Source organism: Mobula hypostoma, chromosome 22, assembly GCF_963921235.1.
Source record: "Mobula hypostoma chromosome 22, sMobHyp1.1, whole genome shotgun sequence".
In the NCBI taxonomy this organism is placed as follows: Eukaryota; Metazoa; Chordata; class Chondrichthyes; order Myliobatiformes; family Myliobatidae; genus Mobula; species Mobula hypostoma.
The window spans coordinates 42,888,707-42,904,412 of record NC_086118.1 but is presented as its reverse complement, the minus strand read 5'-3'; positions in this window follow the sequence as shown (position 1 = coordinate 42,904,412).

Here is a 15,706-nt window from a genome sequence, read left to right as displayed (position 1 = left end):
AGAAAGGGGAGGGAGGTGTCAGAAATGGACCAGGTAAATTTCAGGGCAGGGTGAAAGTTGGAGGCAAAGTTAATAAAGTCAACGAGCTCAGCATGCGTGCAGGAAGCAGCGCCAATGCAGTCATCGATGTAGCGAAGGAAAAGTGGAGGACAGATACCAGAATAGGTTTGGAACATAGATTGTTCCACTCACTTGATTGATTCATTCATTTATTTTGCACTCGTTTCAAGAAAACTAGAATATTAAAGCAGGGATGTAATACAGAGGCTTTACGAGACATTAGTCAGACTGCGCTTGGACAATGGTGAGCAGTTTGGGCCCTTTATTTAAGAAAGGATGTGCTGGCATTGGAGAGAGTTGAAAGGAAATTCATGATAATTATCCTGACAATGAACAGGTTAATGTATGAGGAGTGTTTGATGACTTTTGGTCTGTGATTGCTAGAGTTGAATGAACGGGGATCTCATTAAAACCTATCAAATATTTAAAGTCTGAAATAGAGTGGGTGTAGAGAGGATGTTTCCTATAATAGGGGAGACAACAGAGATGAGGAGGAATTTCTTTAGCCAGAGAGTGGTCAATTTATAGAATCTATAGAATGTATTGCCACAGACAGCTGTGGAGGCCAAGTCATTGGTTATATTTAAACATTCCTGATTAGAAAGGTTAACAGGACAAAGGCAGGAGAATGGATGGGGTTGAGAGGAATTATAAATCAGCCATAATGGAATGATGGAGCAGACTTGATGGGTCAAATGGCCTAACTCTGCTCCTATATCTTATGGTTTCATCATAATTGTATTTGTTATAGAACATCGGGGCCAGTGTAGTCTAACCCTTAACCAGTAAAGATATAGTCTTTTGCTAACTGTCTCACTAATAATTTCTGGCATTCCCCTATCAATGATTTTCCTTGTCACTTGGAAAAGCAGGCGCTGCAAGATCCCTGAATTGCTTCGATGACAATTATCCTTGAGCAGGCCAATAAGAACCAGCCTTTCATCTGGCTAAAGATGAAACATACATAATACTGACAAGTACAGTAGCTTATGATTCCATCAGGTTAGAATTTTTCAATTGTCAGTAATAGACGGTCCTCCTAAACAGGTTTGGCAATCACAATGGAGAATTTTGCATGGTTAGTCCACTTGGTTAGTACATTGACAAGCTCATTGGTTTAGATTGGTTTTCAATTGTCAGGAAAATTTGGTCCTCCTAAAAAAGGTATGACAATCACGATGAAGAGTTCTGAGTGGTTAGTAATCTTGTATGTGTGCAACCAGTTAACGAACATGGGACGTATATATTCTCAATTAAAATGTACTTGACATTGATTCCTATAATAATCAATGTTCATTTCTATGCATAATCCTGCAGCAACTAAAGAAGGAAGATCAACAGTTCTCCACTACTGATCACAAAGATCTCACTGTTTGTGTCCTTGCATATTAGTCAATCATGTGCCGATATTTTGTTGCTGATCGCTTCCACTAAGTATGCCCAGAAATGGTGAAATTAACTCTGGCTTTGAGCGGTCCATCCAACCTACAACTAAAGTGCTTTGAAATTGGCATTGTAGCTCCAGATATACTTGGATGACAAAGTGTCTAGCATCAAAATATGTTCTGTCTTTCCACATCTGTGCATGTGAACTTTATCCCAGTTCTCCAGTTAATAACTCACAATAGATTAGGGTTTGTATTCAGTCACAAAATAAATTTAAACAGTATTATTTACCATTTCAACCTTTCAATGATGAGTCAAGTATTACTTTTTCTTCTGCTCTGGTGAAAATCTTCATTTCTTTTTGGACATCATTCCATATAACCATATAACAATTACAGCACGGAAACAGGCCTTCTCGGCCCTTCTAGTCCGTGCCGACCCCTTACCCTATCCTAGTCCCAGGATCATCCCTCACTCTCAGATGCTTTGCCAAAGTGTCCATTGGCATTTCAGCCTTGTCTCTATTTCCACACTCAGTTTTCTTGGGTATTCATACTGTTTGGTTGCTTATCCTATCAGCAAAGGCCTAGAACTGAGGCCAGTCATCGTGGAGATTTTTCAGATTTAAGTGGCTCAAAGAATAAATTATCTGACCCATGGAGTAAATCACAAAGGTTATTCCAATTCAAATTCAGATTCAGATTCGCACTCAGATGAGTTTATTGACATATACAATAAACTACAGTGCAAACAAATACCTTGCAAATTGTAGCTCAGAGTCATCAGAATCTCTGTAAATGGATCTTGGACTTCTTGACAGAAAGACCCCAGTCAGTCCAAGTTGGCAGCAACATCTCAAGCTCCATCACGATGAACACTGGGCCTGCGCTATGTGGAGCACCAGGGCTGAGTGCATAGCCTGCTGCTGTTTGCACTGCTGAGTCACGACGGCACTGCCAGATCCTCCTCAAACTGCATTATCAAATTCACGGATGATACAACAGTGGCTGGCCTCATCGTCAACAATGATGAATTGGAATCCAGAGAGGAGTTTGAGAGGTCTGTCAAATGATGTGAGAACAATAACCTGAGTCTGAATCTTGGCAGGACAAAAGAAATGATTGGGGACTTCAGGAAGGTACAGTTTGACCACTCTCCATTCCACTTCTATGGCTCTGCATGGAGCGAGTAAAGAGAAAAAAGTTCCTTGATGTGCACATAAAATTGATCTAATCTTCTCAATAGTCAGGGTGGCATAGGCAGCGTTTACACTTTCTGAGAAGATTGAGGCATGCAAGGCTCCCCACCCCCATTCTAACAACTTTCTGCAGGAGCACCATCAACTGTGTCCTGCCTGGCACGGAAGTTGCAAGGCAACAGACCACAAGACCCTACGGAGGATAGCAAAAAGAGTCGGGAGCTCTCCCTCCCCGCTATTTGTGCCATTTACCAGGAGTGTTGTAGACAAAGAGCCCAAATCGTTGTTGAGGATCCTCACCACTCATCCCGCAAACTCTTTGACCCATTACCATCAGGAATAAGGTACATAAGCGTCAGGACTAGAACTTCCAGATTGGGTATTGCCAGACTGGGTAACAGCTTCTTCCCTCAAGTTGTGAAACTAATGAATACGCTGCCACCACCGAGGTCTCATCACTAGGACAGTGAGCTGTTTAGCGTTTGCCTGTGCTGCACACTACATGCCTTCTGAATTATATTCTATTAACTTACTTATGATAAATATTTTAGTTTATGTGTTGTGTATGATGTATAGTTGTGGTGCACACCATGGTCCAGAGGAATATTGTATCATATGCTTGTAAATATATAGTGTCAGATGACAATAAATTTGAACTTGAACTTGAAATGGTAATAATAAATACAACAAGAAGCACAAAACAACAGAACAGTCCAAAGGTAGTAATGCAGTCCGATGTATTGTAAAAAGAAATGCTAAAGTGTCAATTACAGGATAACTGAAAATAGTATAATTATAATTTCTCCCTGGCTACAACATAGTTTTAAAATATCCACTGGCATTGTTCACACCGTGCACTAGTTAAAATCCACAAGGCTGTGCTTGAACAAATTCTACCAAAAATAGAGCTTCCAGAATTAAATCTGGGGATGTCTTTAGTATCCGTTTCCTGCTGTTATTTTGGCAAGTAAATATAATAAATATTAGGGGCAATTATCAGTGACAGACACTGTCAGCAATTAAACTTTTGATCACTGAGATAAGAATGTCATCAATGTGTTGCAATTAACTTCAGCAGGACTCTTAATGGTATGAATTATTCATCTTACTGTTTGTATTTACCTCGTAGGTATAGAAGGTAAAATAGCAATTCTGCATTGGATTGTAAAACTCCCCCAAACTCTTAAGTATGTGTTCCTAGAAATGATTGTTATAAATTGCACCTTCTATTCTCATAAAACCTTTTTTTATACGTGCCTCGAAAATGGCAGTATTTCTTGCTGTAGCAGTTGTCCATGTTTTTCAAATCATTCCAGATTACTATCGTAAAAATGTACTAGGAACTTTGTGAGAAGGCTGTGGTGCTGACCGGAACAGATTAAGAGCTGAAATTGTTGTTGTTTTTATCATTCAACACAGTCGACAAAAGCACATGAAAGAAAACCACTGTAAAATTGGTTTCCGGGTTCTTTGTATACTTGTCCATTGCCAACTGCATTTGGAGGAGTTCCAAGATAAGAAATCCGAAAAGGCTTCCAAGTTGCAGTAGCCTTTTTGTTTGAGTTTCCTTTTTCAGCCGTATTTCAGACACAGGAAATTATTAGCGGGTGTTCCGAGGTATAGTGATGGCAAAAAAACACACACACACACACACACACACACACTCACACACACAGGCACCACGTTGCACGGAGGATGACAGAACTGGTAATGGGACAATAATCGAGGAAAGCAACTGAAATATCAGCACTGATTCTCTCTCCACAGATGTCGTCCAAATTGTTGAGCATTTCCAGGAGCTTCTGCCATTGTTTCAGATTTACAACACCCACAATATTTTGTTTTCACGTTAACTAGGATTTTCATTTTCTGAACATAGAAGGTAAAGGAGTGATTTCATTTCAAGTTTTCAAAATAGCAGAAGGAATAGATTCTTTTCATTCTGCGAATGAAAAGTCACCTTATGTACAGGCCTAGTGTCACTTTACGGACGTACAATCAATCTACGCTTATAAGCTAATCGTATGTATTTTATATTTTTATTGTGATGCATACATCAGGATGCTCTTTATCGGTTACAACTTGGTATTTAACACCATTATCCCCTCAAAACTAATTAGTGAACTCCAAGACCTGGGCCTCAATACCCCCTTGTGTAATTGGATCCTGGATTTCCTCACTTGTAGATCCCAGTCAGCTCAGATTGGCAAAAACATCTCTTCCACAATCTCCATCAGCACAGAAGCACCACAGAGATGTGTACTTAGCCCCAAGCTCTTCTCGCTTTACACCTATGATTGTGTGACTAAGTACAGCTCCAACACTGTAAACAAATTTGCTGATGACACCCCTGTTGTGGGCTGTATCAAAGGGGGTGATGAATCAGCACACAGGAGGGAGATGGAAAATCCTGCTGAGTGGTATAACAACCTCTCACTCAATGTCAGTAAGACCAAGGAACTGATCATAGACTTCAGGAGAAGGAAACCAGAGGTCTATGAGCCAGTAATTATCAGAGGGTCAGAGGTGAAGAGGGTTAGTAACTTTAAATTAACTTTCTCATAGGACCATTTGTGGAAGCATCAAATAATGTAATTACGAAGAAAGCACAACAGCATCTCTACTTAGGAGTCCGCGGAGATTCAGCACGTCATCAAAAACCTTGGCAAACTTCTATAGATGTGTGATGGAAAGAGTGCTGACTGGTTGCTTTATGGCCTGGTATGGGAACACCAATGCCCTTGAGTGGGAAATCTTACAAAAGGTAGTGAATTCAGCCCAGTACATCATGGGTAAAACCCTCCCAACCATTGAGCACATCTACATGAAACACTGTTGTGAAAAAGCAGCATCCACCATCAAAGATCTTCACCACCCAGGTCATGTTCTTTTCCTGCTGCTGCCATCAGGTAGAAGGTGCAGGTACCTCACTCAGGACTTGAACCACCAGGTTCAAGTACAGTTACCACCCCTCAATGATCAGACTCCTGAACAAAAGATGATAGCTACACTCATTTCTGGACTATTTTATAATGTGATTTCGTGTTTGTTATTTATTGTTATTTATTTATATCTGCATTTGCACAGTTTGTTTACAGTTTATAGTTCCTGCTGTTTACAGTTTACAGATTCTGCTTACAGTTACTATTCTATAGATTTGCTAAGTATACCCGCAGAAAAAGAATCTCTGGGTTGTATGTGGTGACATGTATGTACTCTGATAATAAATTTTACTTTGAACCTTATTATTATTGTGTTCCTTATCTTATTTTTTTTGAGCAGCATCAGATTGGGAGTAATAATTACTTTGGTTTCCTTTACACTTGTATACTGGAAATGACAGTAAACAATCTTGAACAATTGTACAATAAAAATATACTTAATTCATGAAGTATACAGTTATATAACATGGGACATTGCATTGTCTCCATTCACTGTACAAATACCTCATTGCATTTCCATAAAATGTGTACAATGTATCAGCAAACCACTGACATTTTACTCTTGAAATATTTTATCAATAATAAGTTTAAGCAAAATACAGTGTCCAGCTCCTCCGTGCCCATTGATGGGAGGATGCTATATTATGGCCTTTTCCTTACTGGGACTGCACAGCTGCGTTTTTCTTCAGAGTCTCCTTCAGCACATACCGCTGACCTTGGAACATTCCAGTTGACAGCACTGAACTATGGAAAATTATTTGCACCTGAAGACCAACAAGTTTCAGGCAGATCACATTGCAACTTTCATTGAGTTGGTAATCTTCCACCAAGCATTGATGTTTCCCTATTGTCTGTCCCTGGGAATAGCTCATACAGCACACAGCTGCTCAGTGTGGACTCCAAATAAACCACTGCACCCTTTCCCGGACAACTCTGACAAACGTGCAGTCCATGAGAAGATGGGGACTCTCTCATTTGTGCTACAGCAACCTTAAGGTCGTGTGCAGAGGGATGAAATCTCCGGCTGTGCATGGAAAGGGTAATTCACACTGCTAGCCCAGTGAAGGCTGTCTGCTTGTTTGAAAGTTCTGCTGATAAGTCATTCTGGCCATTGGCTTTGGTAGACTGCTTGGGAAGTCAGGTTGACATTTCATGAGCACAACTGCCTGATTGACTTATGGTCAAAAATCTTTATCCCCGGAGCATTGTTACAATGGACAAAAGGTGCACTGTGGTCCATCTGAATGGAACTTTCCACAGCAAGAAAATTTGGTCCATCCTTTGAATATCAGCTCTTGAAGATACTTGATTTTTGCATTCCAGGTTCTATATACAGCTTGGTGCTCCCACCCACTAATTTGGCCAACAAAATGCAGGTGCATTAGCAGTATTTTCACCCCTTTGTAGATCCCCTTTCTCACATCCCTTTGGACTTGACCATTTTTGATCTCCAGACGAAATGAAAATAGCCTGGGGTTCAGGAGTGGGATATGAGCACACCTGCTCCAGCTTAGCAACACCAGGACCATTTCATTAGGGTTCTTTCCCCACTGAAAAGGAGGTTTCTCCCTCATCCACAATTTCTTTTTCATCCAGGCAGTGCTCTCCAGCCAATTCTTGCCACATGCCCCAGCCTCTAGGAATCATATTCCTGGGACTTTCAGGTATTTGGACCTGATTGTGAAGGAGAATATGGATTGTTTGGACTAATCACTTCACATTTGCTATGATTGATCTGGCTCCCAAGTGAAAAGTGAAAACAACGATGGAAAGGTGATGGGCAATAACCTCAATCTTACTGTCCTCAAGAGTTGTGTATGCCAAGTCACTTGGGGCTTTTAGAGGGCAATTGCCCAGACCTTTAAGAGAGAAGTCCTTTACAGTGCTACAGTGGTGAAGCATGGAACTGAACTCACGATGAACCATTGTGGCCTCAATTTCCCTGTTTCAATTTCACCCTCTGTGGTCACTTTATTAGGTACACCTGTACACCTGATCCGTAATGCAAATATCTAATCAGTCAATCACGTTTCAGCAACTCAATGCGTAAAAAGCATGCAGGCATGGTCAAGAGGTTCAGTTGTGTTCAGACCAAACACCAGAATGTGGAAGAAATGCGATCTCTCCAAATTTGACCATGGAATGATAGTGCATTAACCATGTGTTACAATGGTGGTGTGCTGAAGAGCATTTCTGAATGCACGATATATCAAGCCTTGAAGTTCATGGGTTATAGCAGCAGAAGACCACAAAGATATGTTCAGTAGCCACTTTATTAGGTACAACAGGTAGCTAATAAAGTGAATGCATGTTTCTATAGTACTCTTGTGCCAGTTGACTCTCAATAATTATGAATATCAACATACACCCACATGAAAGGTGAACTGACCAAATTATTGTTGTTTCTTCTGTACAGATAATCAAGCTGAAGGAAACCACGCTGCATTTAATCACAGTCCTTGGCATTTGCTCCTTATTGCAGATTTAAGTGAAATGACGAGCATGATCTCATCCCAATGTTGTCTGCTACAATTCTACTCTAAGTGAAGATTTTATTAAAACACAATGAATACATGCTGAGATATCTGTGTGGCAGACCATAAACTACCCGTTTTGGCAGCTTTATATGTTCACTGTTTATCCTGAATTATACAATAAGTCAAAATTTTCCCATTAAAACTATTCAATTTATGGGAGTTATTCAAGTGAATGAAGGTTATTGTGGAAATTAACCCTCCATAAACCAATTCATTTGTTAATATTTGGACTGCATGCTTTGATTAATTGCCCATTTATTTTGTGACTAAATTTCTCCAGGCAATTAACCATAAACAACCAAAACAATTTTAGGCTTCCACAGAATTGTGAACTTTGTATGGTTTTTCATATACAACCAATAAATCAAACTAATAGGCATTCTAAATTGCCACATACCTACTTTATTTTAGGAAATTCTCAAAGGGTAGAAAAGGTAAAGAAAAACTAAATTTGATTGAGAACATAAATAGAAGTGTATGGGTGTGTCTAGACAGTTACATGAATCAGTGAATTTGTATTCTGTAAATTCAGATTTAAGACTTGAAATTATGGACTAACACTTAAAATTGTCTAAAGTTTTTGTAAGTCATTTCTTTGAATTTCCTTGGGTTTTGAGAAGGTTATGCAAATTTGCAGTAGGCACATTCTTATATAAACTTTTAAAATTTTGTTCATAGAGGAAAACTCGACATCAGCTTAGATAAATACTGAACTGGGCTTTGCCAGAACTCATGACAGGAAAAACTGAGAGTGCCTTACTCATTTCACTCGCCTCTCAGATCATTCAATCATCAAGAGGAAGTGGTGATCTCTACAGCCAAAACCATATTGTCCTCCAGACTGGATGAGAGGCCTACAAGGACTGAAAATGGTATTTCCATTTTCAGTGCAACACACACAAAATGATGTTGAACATTTACAGTTCGGAAACTTGAATTCTACGCTGAGCAATCGCATTGTACCAGAATTGTGATGATGACAGCTTCAGCTTTGTCCATTTCTGCTGCTACTATTCTGGGGTCTTTACTTGCATATTTGAATGTGAAGCTCATTGCTGTTGGAGCAACAAACAATCTGCAGGAGGAAGTCAGCAGGTCAAGCAGCATCTGAGGGAGGAAAGGAACTGTTGATGTTTTGGGTCAAAACCCTACATCAGGACTTGGTGCAGGGTTTTGGGCAAACCACTGACAATTCATTTCCTCTCTCCAATGTTTCCTGGTCCATTGATTTCCCTCAGCAGATTGTTTGTTAATCCAGATTCCAACATCGGTGGTCTTTTGTGTCTCTAGCCGGACATCGGTGTTGGTGATATTCCATTCTCCCTCAATGTTTGCTATTGGAGTCTTCATTGACTCAGCTGAGATAGAATGGAGGAACTTACATGATATACAAATTTAATGCGCAATTGTCCCTGTAAAAAAAATGTTAAGCACTGTTGAATCAGGTGTAATTGACTCTTTCAATTGGGTACTACATGGTAATAAAGCTTGAAAAGCCTCTCGGGCTCTAAAATGATAAAATGATGCTTCCTCCTTGAATGATAAAAATCCCACAGATTTTAAATATTTTTTTAAAACACATCTTTTTGGTTTACTTCATTTCACTTTAATCATGGTTAAAATAGATAGAAAGTTTCTGATAAGCATTGCTTTTTCTTCCCTTTTTTGTCACCTGTGGGCATTCATCAATCTGTCGAATGAGAACGAATCTTATAGAAACATATAAAATTAAGGTAGGGATAGAAAAGATATAGGCAGGAAAATGCTTTTTCTCAGAAAAAAGTGAATCTGTGGTGTTTTCTGCCCAGGGAAACATTAAAGGCTACCTCATTATAATATATTTAAGACACCATTAAATATATTGCAGCATATCAAGGGCAATGAGGGTTATGGAGAAAAGATAGATAAGTGGAGCTGAGTCTGTGGCCTGATCCGATTGAATGACAGCAGACTCGATGGGGCAGATGGCCTGCTCCTGCTCCTGTTTCTTAAGTTCATAGGATTGGTCTCTTGAATTGCTTGATGATCTCAGCAGTCCTGAAAGCCTTAAGAGGCTGCAGGTTGAAGATCACAGCAAAAATCCACAAAAATATTCACAATACCCAGCCTTCAGAAGATCCTTATGGAACGAATGACTCGGTCCCCATGAGGACTGCTGCCTTCACCACTGAGCTCAGTCCATGCAACCTAAGACAAAAGGATGCCTTTCCATAGACATCAGACTTTACGACTTGTGCTATCCACAATAACATGGTTCCAGTTCAAGCTTTTGAATACAATATTTACAAAACAGATGATTGTGTCATTATGAAATAGGTGCCAAGAATATGAATTGAAGAGACAAAGTGTTATCTTATGAATAACCTGAACATTTTTATCATTCATACTGAACATCTCTGGGCAAACTTTGAAAAGACTGTTTAAACTTGGATTACTAAGCAGTGCATTAACATAACAAAACTGTTTCTTCAAACTAAGTTTATCTCCACAGGTCATGCTGGTGGAAAGATGAAATCGATAGAGATTCCAGCCGGCTTTCCGAGCTCACTGAGGCAGCTCTGAGAACAAAGGTGTTCATTTCTCACCATGAGATAATTATTGTTCCTTTATGTATGTGTCCACAGCATTTTGGAACAATGTTTCAGTCTCTGGTAGTTAATGATATCGCACAATCATGAAACAAGTTTAGGTTTTGTGCATACAGTGATTCCTATCTGGCTTAACTAATGAGTGAATCAGGAGCCTGTGGTTTTTTTTACGTATCATTGGTAGTTCATCCTGCTGCCTGTAACTAAGAGACAAAAACACAGAAATTCCTCTGTGCCCATTGGGTTGCACCAAAACAGCATCAGGAAAGAGCAGGCAGTGAACATTTTGGTGGCCGGAAACGTGGTAGTCAATCCTCCTGGGCTGCTTGCTGAGATGGAGATGAGAACATTTGTACAGCATTGGGATTTGGGATTGATCATAAGACCACAGGATATAGGAGCAGAATTAGGCCATCAGACCCATTGCGTCTGCTCCGCTGTTCCGTCATGGCTGATTTATTATCACTCTCAACCCCACGCTCCTGCCTTCTCCCTGTAATCTTTGACACCCTGATTACCTATCAATCTATCTCTGTCTTAAATATACCCAATGACTTGATCTGTACAACCATCTGTGGCAATGAATTCCATAGATTCACCACCCTCTGGCTAAAGAAATGTTTCCTCATCTCTGTTCCATGAGGATGTCCCTCTATTCTAAGGATGTGCCTTCTGCCCCTAAACTCCCTCACTACAGGAAACATAGTCTCCACATCCACTCTATCTAGGCCTTTCAATAGGTTTCAATTGAGATCTCCCCTTATTCTTTCAAACTCCAGTGAATACAGGCCTAGAGCCATCAAAGTCTCCTCATATGTTAACTCTTTCATTCCTAGGATCATTCTTGTGAACTTCCTCTGAACCCTCTCGAATACCAGCACAACCTTTTTTTCAGATAAGAAGCCCTAAACTGCTCACAATACCCTGTGTCGTCTGACCAGTGCCTTATAAAGCCTCAGCATTACATCCTTGCTTTTGTATTCTCGTCTTCTGGAAATGAATGCTAACACTGCATTTGCCTTTGCCTTACTTACCATCAATTCAACCTGCAAATTAACCTTTAGGGAATCTTACATGAGGATTCCCAAGTCTCTTCGCACCTTTGTTTTTGAATTTTTTCCCCATTTAGAAAATAGTCCATGCCTTTATTCTTTCTACCAAAGTGCACGACTGTGCACTTCCTGGCACTGTATTCCATCTGCAAATTCTTTACCCGTTCCCCCAATCTGTCTAAGTCTTTCTGCAGACCCAGCTTCCTCAACACTACCTGTCCCTCCACCTATCTTTGTATCATCTGCAAACCTGTCCACAAAGCCATGAGTTCCGTCATCCAAATCATTCACATATAACGTGAATAAAGCGTTCCCAACACTGAGCCCTCTTACACGATGCTAGTCACCAGCAGCCAACCAGGAAAGGCTCCCTTTATTCCCACTCTTTGCCTCCTGCCAGTCAGCCTACCTTCTATCCATGGTAGTATCTTTCCCATAATGCCATGTGTTCTTATTTTGTTAAGCAGCCTCATGTGTGCCACCTTTCCAAAGGCCTTCTTAAAATCCAAATAGACAACATCCACAGACTCTCCTTTCTCTATCCTGCCTGTAATTTTGTCAAAGAATTTAAACAGATTTCTCAGGCAAGAATTGCCCTGAAGGAAGTCACACTGACTTTGGCCTATTTTGTCATGTGCCTTCAAGTACCCCAAAACCTCATCCGTTAAAGTAGACTCCAACATCTTTCCAACTATGGAAGTCAAGTTAATTAGCCTATAATTTCTTTTCTTCTGCCCCCAGACACTCATATTTCTGGCATTCTGCTACTGTCTTCCACCTTGAGGACTGGCACAAAATACTTATGAAATTCCCCAACCATTTCTTTGTCCCTCATTGCTACCTCTCTAGCATAATTTTCTAGCCATCTGATATCCCTCTTGTCTCTCTTTTATGCTCTTTATATATCTGAAAAAAAGATTTTTGTATCCTATTTTATATTATTGGCTACCTTACCTTCATATTTCATTTTTTCTCCCTTTATATCTTTTTATAGCTCTGTTGGTTTTTAAAAGCTTCCCAATCCTCTAATTTCCCACTAATTTTGCTGTATTATCTGCCTCTCTTTTGTTTTTATGCTGTCTTTGGTTTCTCTTGTCAGCCATAGTCACATCCTCCCTTTAGAATAATTCTTCATCATTAGGATGCATCTTTCCTGCACCTTCTGAATTGCTCCTAGAAACTCCGGACATTGATGTTCTGCCTTCATCCCAACTAATGTCCCCTTCCAATCAACTTTAAGCCAGTTCCTCTCTCATGCCTCTGTAATTCCCTTTACTCCACTGTAGTACTGATATGTCCAATTTTAGTTTCTTGTTCTCAAACTGCAGGTTGAATTCCATAATACTATGATCACTGCCTCTGAAATGTTCCTTTACCTTAAGCTTTCTAATCAAATCTGCATTATTATATAATCCCCAATCCAGAATTGCCATTCTGTTAGTGGGCTTAACCACAAGTCACCCAGGTACCTGCCTCCTGCAACTTAGGGATTTGGAGTAGATACAATTAGCATATAATGCTGAGGATAGAAATAGGGCAGCATGTTTGTTCAGAACACTAGACAGAATGAGGCAGCGGTGCCAGGGATTAGTCATGGTGGATAGCAAGAAGGTACAACAGAGAATTGGCCATGGCATGAGTTCAAGAGGATGTTAGCATGTTGAGAGTGAGTTGTGGAGGTGTGAGTGTACATCTCAGGTCCCAACAGCATAACAAATGGGTGGGAGCGTGTCATTTACATATGCAGCTAGGAGCTAACTCTTGAACTGTTAAGACTCTCAACGGAGACTAAAGTTACAGATATCTTTCCTAATAAGAGAGTACTGCCTATCATTGGTGAAACATTATTGTCACATTTTTGCACTATTTATTTAATTGTAACTTTAAGTAATTGTTGTGCATTGCACTGTATTCCTGTCATAAAACAATGCATTTCACAACATAGGTCAATGATAATAAACCTGATTCAAATTTCAAAGTAAATTGAATATCAATGTACATACAGTATATGTCACCATATACTACCATTGGATTCATTTTCTTGCAGGCATCCACAGCAGAACAAAGAAATATGATAGAATCCATGAAAAACATACAAAGAATAACAAAGAACCAATATGAAATATTCTGATCCTTCACTTCATGCTCCATATTGGTAATTATAGACTCACTTAACTTGAGGTGTCCGCAGCAAAGAGTTGTAACATATATACTTCTCAACAAATAAAGGCATGAGAGAGAAGCTGGCTAAATTTCACCAATTGTTATCACTTGTGACATCTTGGTATCCCTTGTGCATCAGCTGGATAATCACACAATGACATCAGTTATCTGAGACAGGTAAAACAAGAAAAATATATATCAGATGTAATTGTGATAATGATTCACACTATTTTCCATATAATGAATATGTCTGATTATTAAAATAGTATCATGGCTTGGAAATCCTACTGCAAGGGCAAAATGCACAAAGTAGGACTATTGATTCAATAGGTACCACCATAAAAATAACTGGTTTAATAATGTTAGGGCTAAGCTAGTGATCTGGGATCATGAAACTAACTCTTACAAGGTTACTCATAAATATAAATTTAAGCATTTATATGGTATAAATCTGGAAGAATTAACTTATTCTGTTATAAAGCCCATTTGATCATCAATGTCTTTCTGCCATTCTAATATCTGGCTCTATATGTGACATTAGTCTTTTCAACGTAATTGAAGTGTCAAATGCCACCTGAATTGAGAACAGTCTGTAATGAAGAACATATTCCCCACTGGTGATGTTCACAGTCTTTGAGCATAGATGATGTGGGCACTGCCAAGAAAGTCAAGGAATACTCTTCCTGTTTTTTACAGGACAAATATTCAGGCTGGAAACCATAATGAAGAGACAGCTTACAATCACAGTTTCCAAGGTCTTCATACACAAAAATCCAGAATGTTTGGCCATATGGTGCCCTTTGTTTGCATTATTTTGGGGAATTTGTAAATTGCTGGCAAACCCAACTTTTATTGCTCATCCCTAATTTCCCTTCAGCTAAAGTGCCTTGCTATGATTAGATGAGACCAGGTAAGCATGGCAGATTTGATCCCATAATCAAAGTTCAAATTTCAAAGTTCGGAGTAAATTTATTATCAAAGTACGTATGTCACCATATACTACCCTGAGATCCACTTTCTTGCAGATATTTACAGTAGATACAAAAAAAAAGAATAGAATCAATGAAAAGGCTGGACAGGAAGATTAGCAAACAACCAATGTGCAAAAGATGACAAACTGTACAAATACGAAAAGAAAAACAAATAATTTGGGGTGTAATATAAGTCTGAAACTGATCTGAAAAACTTATTAAAAGAAATTAAAAAATGAAATGACAAATTTTAGAAATCATAATGTGCACTCCAATGCACTTAGATTAATGCTAACTAGGACAGAAGGAGGAAGAGGAATAACAAACATAAAAAAATTACACAGCAGCCAGATAAAACTTCTGAGGATATATTTTCATCAACAAAAACAGGATTCAGTACTCCATGCAAGCATATGCAATTCTGATAAAAAGAAATGAAGAAATTGTCACTATGGAAGAAAAAAATCAACCAGTGGCAAAGACTAACCCTCCATGCATTCATCCCCACAATCTGAGCAGACTAGATGTTGACAAAGAAGTGTCAAACGTCTGGCACAGAGTTGGAGACCTCTTCACAGAAACAGAGGGGTACTTTGTGGCAATACAGGAACAGAAATCAATAAGTGAAAAACACCAGAAATATGCTGAATTAAAAGAGGAAATTGAAAGACAATTGAACATGACAGGGTATATATTGTCCCAATAGTAATAGTTATAACTCGTATCATCCCAAAGTCACAACACAATAGTGTTAAACAATTAGGCCTACTGGGTAATATTTGTGTAAATCTCCAGAAAACCACAATACT